The sequence below is a fragment of the Leptonychotes weddellii genome, chromosome 15 (genome assembly GCF_054177405.1).
Source record: "Leptonychotes weddellii isolate Sample4059 chromosome 15, ASM5417740v2, whole genome shotgun sequence".
Classification (NCBI taxonomy): domain Eukaryota; kingdom Metazoa; phylum Chordata; class Mammalia; order Carnivora; family Phocidae; genus Leptonychotes; species Leptonychotes weddellii.
The window spans coordinates 47,126,725-47,137,740 of record NC_138383.1 but is presented as its reverse complement, the minus strand read 5'-3'; the positions used below and the strand labels follow the sequence as shown (position 1 = coordinate 47,137,740).

Below are 11,016 nucleotides of genomic sequence, written 5' to 3'. Positions count from 1 at the left end.
TTTCTCTGTTTGACTTATTTCACTCAACATAATACCCTCCAGTTCCATCCACGTCATTGCAAATGGCAAGATCTCATTCCTTTTGATGGCTGCATAATATTCCATTGTATATATATACCACATCTTCTTTATCCATTCATCCACACAGTCATCTTTTTGTCTTAATTACAAGTCATGGGTAATTTTTCCAAGCAGATCTTTCCCTGACTCATGGGTCCAGAGGAGGTGACCCTCCTTTGTGCCGTCACCGCTCCTGCACCCACTTATCACGGCCTGATGTCCCTGGGGGTGGGGACGTGTGTCATTCACCTGCAGGTTCCCCAGGTGGAACTCGGTGCCTTGTGTAACCATTTGTGGAGGGCATGGATCATCTAATTGTTTGCTCGTAGAACCCAGGGCAGTAGCTTCTGTACTTGGCAGCACCCAGGTTCCCAGGGGTGCTTCGCTAAGCAGCTTCCCAGATGATTCCCATAGCGCGATGTGCTGGAGCTGCCTGGTCCTGGCTGGTGGGAGCCAACTATGCACCTCCTCTCAACTCTCGTTCAGTGACATCACATTGGTGCTTGATATTGGGCTCGGTGGGACCATTTATACCCTGGAGATCAGCAAATGCCACAAATGAGGGTTTTGTTTTGGTTTATGAGAGCTGGTTTGCCCACACGCCACAGAGTCTACTCGTTTCTGGTCCAATGACTAATGTTTGAGAGTTGTTGACCTAGAGTGGGATCAGCAAAGTACAGCCTGTGGGCCGAGTCCAACCTGCTGCCTGTCTTTGTATTGCCCATAGGCTAGGGATAGTTTGTACATTTTTAAAGGATTATAGAAGAAGGAGGAGGAGGAGAAGAAGGAGAGAAAGGAGTCAGAGAAGTGACAGAGATCTTGTGTGACCTGCAAAACCTAAAATGTTTAATATCTGGCCTTTTATGGAAAAAGTTTGCAGACCCCTGACCTAGGGAAGCTTCTTAACCCAGACTGCACATTAAAATCACCTTGGAGAGCTTCTAATACATTCTAATGCTTGAGCCCCTTAATGCCTGAGGTGGGGTCCGGGGCATCTGTGTATTTTAACAGTTCCCTGGGAGACTCACACTTTTCTGTCTGGGGGTCCCAGGTATCCTGGCTCCTACCCTCCCTCAATGTTTCCCCAACTTGCCTCTATTCCCGTGTCCCACGTGGTTCCGGCCACCCTGAGTGTTCCCTGTCCCAGAGTGAGGTCCCTTTAGGGTCGCCTTGGATCTGAAAGGCATGTTTCACCTGGAAACAAGTGAAAAGGTGGGGAGGGTCTCAAGGTGAGCAAACTGCTGACCAGGGGTACAAGGGGTGCTGACAGCTGCTGAGCCCTCACCCCCACTTCAAAGCATGGAGCTCACCAAAGACATTGGTCCCTTCCTACTACTGATTTGAAGTTTAGTGCCATTATGATCAGAGAACATACATTGTATGATTTCAGTTCATTTGAATTTGTTCAGATTTGTTTTATAACCCAGCATATGGTCGTCTTCATGAGTGTTCCACATGCACTTGAAAAGAGTGTCTCTTCTGCAATTGTTGGGTGGAGCACTCCATAATGTTAATTAGATTCAGTTGGTTTATGGTTGTTCAGTTCTATCAGTTCTGAGCTGACAGAAAGTTTTGACTTTATGGTTGAAACCTTGCTGATTTTCTCTCTACTAGTTCTTTTCATTACTGAGAGAGGAGGTAAAGTCTTCTAACAAATTCTGAACATATCCATTTCTATTTCCCATTTCCATTCTGTAAGTTTTTGCTTTTTATTTTTTGAAGCTCTTTTATTGGGTACATATACATTTATGATTGTTCTGCCTTTTGGTGAATTGACCCTTTTATAATTATGTAACGTCTCTCTTCAGCCCTGGTAATATTCTTTGCTCTGAAGTCGGCTTGTTCTAATTTAATATAAATTTATAATATATATATAGCGCTCCGACTTTTTTGGGGGAGCATGTTTGCATGTTGTATCTTTCCCCATCCATTTGCTTTTGACATACCAGTATCATCTTTGAAGTGAGCTTCTTGTAAATAACATATAATTGGATAATTAAAAACAAATCTATTGGGGGGCACCTGGGTGGCTCAGTTGGTTAAGCAACTGCCTTCGGCTCAGGTCATGATCCTGGAGTCCCGGGATCGAGCCCCGCATTGGGCTCCCTGCTCAGCTGGGGGTCTGCTTCTCCCTCTGACCCTCTTCCCTCTCGTGCTCTCTGTCTCTCATTCTCTCTTTCTCAAATAAATAAATAAAATCTTTAAAAAAAAAAAACAAATCCATTGGTACAATATCTTTTTGTTTATGTATTGGGTTTAGGTCTACCATTTGATTATTTGTTTTCCCTATCTCTTTTAAAAACTTGTTCCCTGGTTTCCACTTTCCCACCTTTTTTAAATTCCACTTCAATTTTTCTTTTGTGTTTTTGACTATACCTTTTTTTTTTTTAAAGTAGCATTTTGAGTGGTTGCTCTAGGGATGACAATATAGATACCGTGAATCAGTATTGCGCTCCTTCTCATAGAGCTCGAAGACCTCCTCATAATGTAGGAGCCTCTGCCCTTCCCCTTATGTTGCAGTTGTTGTGTTTCTTACACATTAAACTTGCCATCAGGAACTTAAGTAATTTTGGAATTCATTTTGGTTGCTTTGCCCTGTCCATTTGTTGTCACACTACTCTGAGACCTGACCAAATATAAGGCTGTAAACATGACATATGGAATGCGGTGAACATGTTTTTTAAATACAGGAAAAACATTTCTAGGACAGATTTTTATAGATATGCACAAAGTGGGTGTTGGCAGTAGAATGCTACCATTTTGCAGCTGGTTTTGAACATTTGTAAGCAGAAATGGGGGAAAGTTGGAGAAGCAGGGAGGAAGATGTTGCTTCAGCTGAAATGTAGGTCACAAGAGTGAGGAGATAAGATATCCGGGCGAGACTGAGGAAATGAAGAAACAGGATGGGCTGAGGAGGAGAGAGTGTTCAAGAGCCACAGACCTCTTCGTTCTTCTGTTGGAGCAGAAAGACTTGGATGCTTGGGGTTGAATCCCAGCTCAGCCACTTAGAAGCCATTTGACTCTGTGTGAGTTACCGCTCCTCTTCCAGCCGTAATATCTCTATAAGAAAGCTGTAAGGTGACAGGAGTTTATGTGCATGAGGGAACTTGCCAGTGGCGCATGAGGTACTTCATAAATGGTGGTGATTCCTACTGCCACCCAGGCCTCATTGTGTGTAGTCTGTGCCCTCACAGACATGTAAAAGCAGCTTGTTTTATTCCAAAAAAAATCGACCTGAGGTTCACCCTCAGAAACCCTCAGAAACTTTCCCTTACTGGTGGTTCTCAGCCCGGGCTGCACATTAGAGTCACCTGGATTCCTTAAAATATGTTCAGGCCCCTCCCTCAGAAGTTCTGATTCAATTGATCCAAAAGTGATAGATGATAGATAAGATAAGATAAGAAGATAAGTAAGTGGTTGGATGGATGGATACATAAAGGTATCTGTAAGATAGGTAGGTAGATGGATGGGTGGATGGATAGATAGATTAGATAGGTAGATAGGTAGATGAATAGATAGATAGATGTAGATGGGTAAGATAGGTAGATAGGTGGATGGATGGATACATAAAGATATTGGTAAGATAAGTAGGTAGATGGATGGGTGGATGGATAGATAGATTAGATAGGTAGATAGGTGGATGGATAGATAGATAGATAGATAGATAGATAGATAGATAGATAGATAGATGTAGATGGGTAAGATAGGTAGATAGGTAGGTGGATGGATGGATGGATACATAAAGATATCTGTAAGATAGGTAGGTAGATGGATGGGTGGATGGATAGATAGATTAGATAGGTAGATAGGTGGATGAATAGATAGATAGATAGATGTAGATGGGTAAGATAGGTAGATAGGTGGATGGATGGATGGATACATAAAGATATTGGTAAGATAAGTAGGTAGATGGATGGGTGGATGGATAGATAGATTAGATAGGTAGATAGGTGGATGGATAGATAGATAGATAGATAGATAGATAGATAGATAGATAGATGTAGATGGGTAGATAGGTAGGTGGATGGATGGATAGGTAGGTAGACAGAATGAATGGATCACTGAGAATTGTTCAAGTAAGAACCTTTTTGGCGGGGGGAGGTGCAAATGTGCAAATGGAGGTGTCTAGTAACTGAGACATCCCTATCCCCGGGTCTCCTTGAGTGTTGTCTGTACTGTCCTAGCTGTACCAGAGAAACTTCCCCACACATCTTTTTATCGAGGCAATTTTCAAACATACATAAAATAGAGGCAATTGTATAATGAATCTCCATCACTCAGCTCCAACAATTACCGCCATTTCATCAATCCAGTTTCATGTATCCTGTACCCCTCCAGCCCCTTTTTTGTGCTGGATCATTTTTAAGCAAATCCCAAATATCATGTTATTTCACAGTGGCTATTTTAAGAATCTCCCCAAGTGATTCTAATGTTGGCTGGGATCCTGAAATTCACCCAATGAAGCCTCTTAAAGTTGTGGGCAAATGCTTGAGCCATTTAGGAGACCAAATCCTTCAGAGGGTTTCCTAATCGAATAAAGCCTTGGAATCCACCTGACATAGATGTGCTGTATGTGCAGTTTCATTGTGTGTGTGGTAATCCAGTATGAAGGGTTCAGTAGCTCACGCAAATAGGTAATCAGCATGATGCAGCTAATAAACAACACTAATGTAGTTTACTTTTCCTGACATACCCACAGTCACAGAAACATGCCGCTAATACTCTTTAACAAAATTCAAAGACCTGTGGATCCTACTCCCCAAAAGCCAGCATGCAGCGTTCCTAGGACTCAGAGGTCTGGCACTTTCTGTTCAAGCACCCCATCCTCCCACCCCGCCCCCACCTTAGACTCCATACTGCCATGACTTATGTTTCAGGTAAGGTACCTCGAGGTCAGGTCCCTAATCTACCAAGCCTGATTTGAAATCATTTGCGATGCAGCAATAGGCTGTAAACAAATGATCTTAGATTGGTCTTTGCTCTTAGCAAAAAAACAGAGCTACAGAACAATGAAAAGAACAAATGGTGCTTTGATGGGCAAAAGAGACAGAAGAATAATTTAAGATGTTTATCATTCATTCTTTTGGTGAGTATTTGTTGAACATGTAGCATACGTCAAATAGTATTCTAGGTATTTGGAATACATCAAAGAACCAAATAGACAAAGATCTCCACCCTCCTGCTCTCCCCAAGCGTCCCCCACAATCTGTTTGCCCACAGGTCAATTTTAGTATCCCTGCAGGCAGCTGTTGCCATCATGCCCACTCTGCAAGCCCCTAGTTTTGGGAGAGTGGGACTGGGGAAAGCGGCTACAGCAAAGGCCGTTGGAAAAGTTGGGCAAAGTGGTAAATTTCCCAGACACTTCTCGAACCACCCAAGCTGGACGTGGGGCGGTGTCTGAGCCTTTTGATGGATACATTTGACCCTCTTGCAGAGAGGATGAGGAAGAGAGTGCCAACAGCGTAGACAAACCCAGGTGCTCAGTTGCATGACGGAAGACCCCAGGAGAAGGACTAGGGACAAACTCCGATGGGTGTCTTACAAGCTCAGATACACAGGAAGGCATCACTCTCAGTTGGCAACATCTGCTATGGAGTTTGGACTTGGGAGTAAAATAGGGAGTTTATCCCTTAATCCCTATGCTAAATTTTGAAATCCGTCTCTTCCCCTGTCCAACTCCCTCCCTCCCACCCGCCTCCAGGGGTCTGTTTTCTGTTACTGTAGCACAGTCTCCACTTCCTTGAGTTTTATATAGAGGGAAAGATACAATATGTACTCTTTGACACCTGAGGTCTCTCACTCTGCATTATTATTCAGAGATGCATCCTCATTGTTGCCGGTATCAATAATTCATCGTGTTTTTTTGCTGAGTGTGTGGACGCACAGCAATTTGTGTATCAACTCACCTGTTGAAGTGTTGATGGATATTTGAGTTGTTTCCAATTTTTGGCCATTACAAATAAAGCTGCTGCAAACATCTGTGTGCAAGTCTTTGTATGGATGTATACTTTGTTTTCTCTTGGGCAAATAGCTAGGACTGGAATGGCTCAGTCATCGGGCAGGCGTTTGTTTAAGGGAAGAAGGTGCTGAACTCTTGTCCAAAGTGATTGTACCATTTTATTTTACATTCCCATCAGCAATGCAGGAGAATAACAGCTAGTCCACATCCTTGCCAACACTTGGCGAGGTCAGTCTTTTTCATTTTAGTTATCCTAAGACATGTGTGAGGGTATTTCGTTGTGGGTTTAATTTACCTATTAATGGATAATGATGTTGAGCGTTTTTTCATGTGCTTATTTGTCTTCCTCTTTGATGAAGTGACTTTTGCCCATTTTGTATTGTTTGCTTGCTTCATATTAAGTTTTGAGGGTATTTTATATATTTTAATTTTTTAAAGATTTTATTTATTTATTTATTTATTTGAGAGGGAGCATGAAACAGGGGAGGAGGAGGAGAGGGACAAACAGACTCCACGCTGAGCCTGTAGCCCGAAGCAGGGCTGCATCTCACAATGCTGAGATCATGATCTGAGCTGAAATCAAAGAGTCGGATGCTTACCGACTGAGCCACACGTACGCTGCCCCTGAGAGTATTTTACATATTTTAGATACAAGTCCTTTATGTGATTTGGAAAGTTTTCTAATTCTCTTAGCAGTGTCTTTTGCAGAACAAACGTTTTTAATTTTTAAGAAGCCTAATTCCTTAATTTTTCTTTTTGGATCATACTTTTGATATGTCTGACAACTTTTTTAACTTTTTGCCTACCCTGAGTTCATGAGGATTTTCTCCTTTTTTTTTTTTTTTTAGAAGGCTTCTTGTTTTCGGTATCCTGTTTAGGCCTATGATCCATTTTGAGTTATTTTTGTATAAGGTGCCAGATATGGATCATTTTTTGGATGTAGATATCTAGTTGTTCCAATACGATTTATTGAAATGATTAGCCTTTCCTGACTGAACTGCCCTTGTGCTTTCATAAAAACAAAAAATAACTAAATAAAATTTAAAAAGTTCTTCATATATTTTTGGATCTATTTTTGGACTCTATTCTGTTATGTTGATCAAATTATCTTATTCGATGCCAACACCACATGATCTTGATTATTCTAGCTTTGTAACAAGTCATGAAATCAGGTAATGCTAATAAGTCTTTTCCATTTCCATATGAATATTAAAATGAATTTGTCAATTAAAAGAATAGTCCGTTGGGATTTTTAGTAGGATTGTTTAACTCTATAGGTCAATTTGGGGAAAACTGACATCTTAAGAATAGTAAATCTTTGACCCATGGTTAAGGTGTATCTTTTCCTTTACTTAGGCTTTCTCTAATTTCTCTCAGCAGCGTTTTATAGGTTTTTTTTTTTAAGATTTTATTTATTTATTTGACAGAGAGAGACACAGCGAGAGAGGGAACACAAGCAGGGGGAGTGGGAGAGTGAGAAGCAGGCTTCCTGCTGAGCAGGGAGCCAGATGCGGGGCTCGATCCCAGGAGCCTGGGATCATGACCTGAGCCGAAGGCAGACGCTTAACGACTGAGCCACCCAGGCGCCCCCGTTTTATAGTTTTCAATGTGAAGAAATGTTCTTTCTCTGAAGGTTCTTAATCACATATTCAATTTCTTTAATAGATATAAGGCTATTGATTTTTTTCCTAAGTATGCATTTATAGTTTGTTTCTTTCAGAGAATTTGTCCATTTCATTTCATCTATCCAACTTACTGGCATAAAGTTGTTCATATTACTCATTTAATATTTTTAAAAATATCTATAAAATCTGAGTGTGTCACTCACCTCACTTATGATATTGATAATTGTGTCTCTTTTTTTCCTTATCCTTCTGGCCAGAAGTTTATGAATTTTATTTATCAAATAAGCAGATTTTGGTTTCATTGATTTCTTTTTTTGAAAAAAAATGTACTGTTTCATTGATTTCTACTCTGATCTTTATGTTTTCTGCCATTGTGCTTGATTTGAGTTTATTTTGCTGCGTTTTTTAAAGATGGAAGCTTAGGTTGTTAATTTGAGAACTCCTTTTCTAATATGATTTTAAAACTATACATTCCTTCTAAGCACTTCTTTAGCTGAATCTCACAAATTTGGATATGTCATGTATCCTTTTTATTTAGTTCAAAATAATTTCTCATCTCTCCTTTGAATGCTGTACTATTTGAAAGTGTAATAATTACTTTCAAAATATTTGGGAGATTTTTCCAGATATCTTTCTGCAATTAGTTTCTAATTGAATTCTTTTGTGGTGAGAGAATGTGCTTCGTATGATTTGAATGATTTAAAATATATTGACACTTGTCTTATGGCTCAGAATATGGTTTGTCTTGGTAAATGTTCTGTGTTCCCTTGAGAAGAATGTATGTTCTGTTGCTATTGGGTGAAATGTTCTATAAATGCCAATTAGGTCAAGTTGGTTGATAGGACTGTTCAATAAGAGGATAAACCATGTAAAGTGCTAGCACCTGGTAAACAATTAATGTTAGTTAATATTGTATGCATTATCTCACTCGAGGGTTGTAAGATCCCACTTTACAGATGAAGTTAGAGCCTCCATGGGAGCTTTGGTGATAACCGTCATTTGGCCAGTGAGTCGCACAGTTAAAACTAGAACCCAGGTCTGACAGCTAGTCCAAAGCTCTTTCTACCTCAGTTGAGTCTGAAAGCCAGGTAGAGGGCCACCACCAAGGGGAAAGGGACCATAGGTGAGTGTGAGTGTGTGTGTGTGTGTGTGTGTGTGTTTGCAATAATGAGGGGAAACTTTGCATTACACTTTGCATGAGGGCCACATCAGCTTTAGGCTTTCTACTTTGTGGGGATTCCCACCAGATGGTGGTGTTTTATATTATGCTAAGTCCTAGACTGCACCCCAAATGAAAGCCCCATTGCTGGAGTAGCATGTGTGGATGTCTCTTGTGGGATTCTTACCTGGCCTCCAGGATTCAGGGAATTGGAAGTGTGTGTGTGGTGGAGGGAGGGCAGGGCTCTGGGTTTATGATCTGGTTCCTTTGCTCCACCCGCTCCCATCTGCTCTAGTACAGCACATTCAGAAACCCTTCAAGCATGAAACTATTTATAATAGAGAGTCGGGTCTATTTATGGATAAGGTAAATGAGGAGCACACAACCTCAGGCCACTGGGCTAGCTTGTTGGGTTCAGGCTTAAAGCACTTACCTACCCGCTCCAAGCAATCTTCCCCTTGGATGACCCTTTCTTGCTTTTACACTCTGATTCCACCCCAGACCTTCTTTGAGGTCTCTTTGTAAGCTGCCTTGGTTTATGCGGAAGCAAGGTATTTTGGGGTGTGTGTTCGGTGTTCCGAGCCTATCAAACCCATTTGGAAAGCTAATCTGTATAAAAGCATGAAGACTCTCACCAAGTCAAGTAGGCCAAGAGAAACTGAGGAATGAAGCATCGTAGCAATACTAGTATTATAGATTTTAAGTAGAACCACGTTGATTAGTAAGTGTGTAATTAACCAGGACTCTTTCCGGTTTGAGTCACTCGTGGCCCAGGGCGTGGAGGGGGCTGGTTTATAGGTGTCCACCCATTGTGACCTCTGCCAACCGGCTTATATCAGCCATAAATGTTAGGGGACGATAAATGGATTTCAGCTCGGGAGCCTATTTCCATGGACCCTGCAGTCCCGGGTCTAGGCCGTGACGTGCCCAGCGGCTCAGTTGCATGATCCTGGATTGATGCCTTCCACTGGGGCATGGAGTTCAGGGACAGGTCTGCCATCCCCATTGGAGTCAGCCTCCTAGCACCGCACACGGGGCGAGAGAAAGGATAAGGCTGAGTGAGCAAAGCTACCCCCAAGCCTTCCCAGCACGGGATCCAGAGCCACCCTTGTTTTGTCATAGGTCTCATGCGTCTCAAACAGCCCTCTGGAGTATATAGTCCATTCTCTCTCTCTCTCTCTATATATATAGCTCCACCCATTCCATAGAATGCACTGGAGTACATAGTCTATAGGTTTCCTGAGCAGTGCTTGAGAGAGTCCCCGTGTCCCCACCAGCTCTCCGTATCAGCCGGAGAGGAGGGAGTAGTGGGTCAGGAGTCAGAAAACCTAGGTCCCAGTGGAGGCCATGTTAGTGACAGGCTGTGTGGCCTGGGGTGAGTCAGTTTCACGCGCTGGGAACCCGACTTTCTCACGTGCAAACGTGGGGCTGGGGCAAGAGAGGTGCTTCCCGATTGTGAGTAGGGGTGCTAGGCATGGCTGGACCTGCCCGGCGAACTTGGCACAGAACCACACGCAGGAAGGCCGCGGAGCCTCCCGGGAGGGAATCGCTTCTGTAACGACCCTCTTGGGGTCTATGCCTCCGTGCAGTAAACCTGCAGGTAAAACGAAACCAATTTTATCTGAAGATTCGGCAACACTTTTAAAAAGCGGTGAGCGAGCACAAATGTATTGTGAAGCAAAAGACAGCTTTGTACAAATTTTTTTTTAAATTTTTTTATTCTTATATTATCCCCGTACATTGCATCATTAGTTTTAGATGAAGTGTTCCATGATTCATTGTTTGTGCATAACACCCAGTGCTCCATGCAGAATGTGCCCTCCTCAATACCCACCACCAGACTAACCCATCCTCCCAACCCCCTCCCCTCTAGAACCCTCAGTTTGTTTGTCAGAGTCCATCGTCTCTCATGGTTCGTCTCCCCCTCCATTTTCCCCCCCTTTGTTCTTCCCCTCCTGCTATCTTCTTCTTTTTTTTTTTCTTAACATATATTGCATTATTTGTTTCAGAGGTACAGATCTGAGATTCAACAGTCTTGCACAACTCACAGCACTCACCAGAGCACATACCCTCCCCAATGTCCATCACCCAGTCACCGCATCCCTCCCACCCCACCCCCCACTCCAGCAACCCTCAGTTTGTTTCCTGTGATTAAGAATTCCTCATATCAGTGAGGTCATATGATACATGTCTTTCTCTGTTTGACTTATTTC

The 11,016-nt window shown here is 42.3% G+C and overlaps 1 long non-coding RNA gene across 1 annotated transcript; it reads left to right on the top strand.

The window, feature by feature from the left end:
• The first annotated feature begins 3,602 nt into the window (after positions 1 to 3,602).
• Positions 3,603 to 5,957, top strand: LOC145717241 (uncharacterized). Its single transcript, XR_014140309.1, has 3 exons — positions 3,603 to 3,638; positions 3,713 to 3,779; positions 4,081 to 5,957. It is a non-coding gene; the product is annotated as an uncharacterized LOC145717241 (long non-coding RNA).
• Positions 5,958 to 11,016: the final 5,059 nt, after the last annotated feature.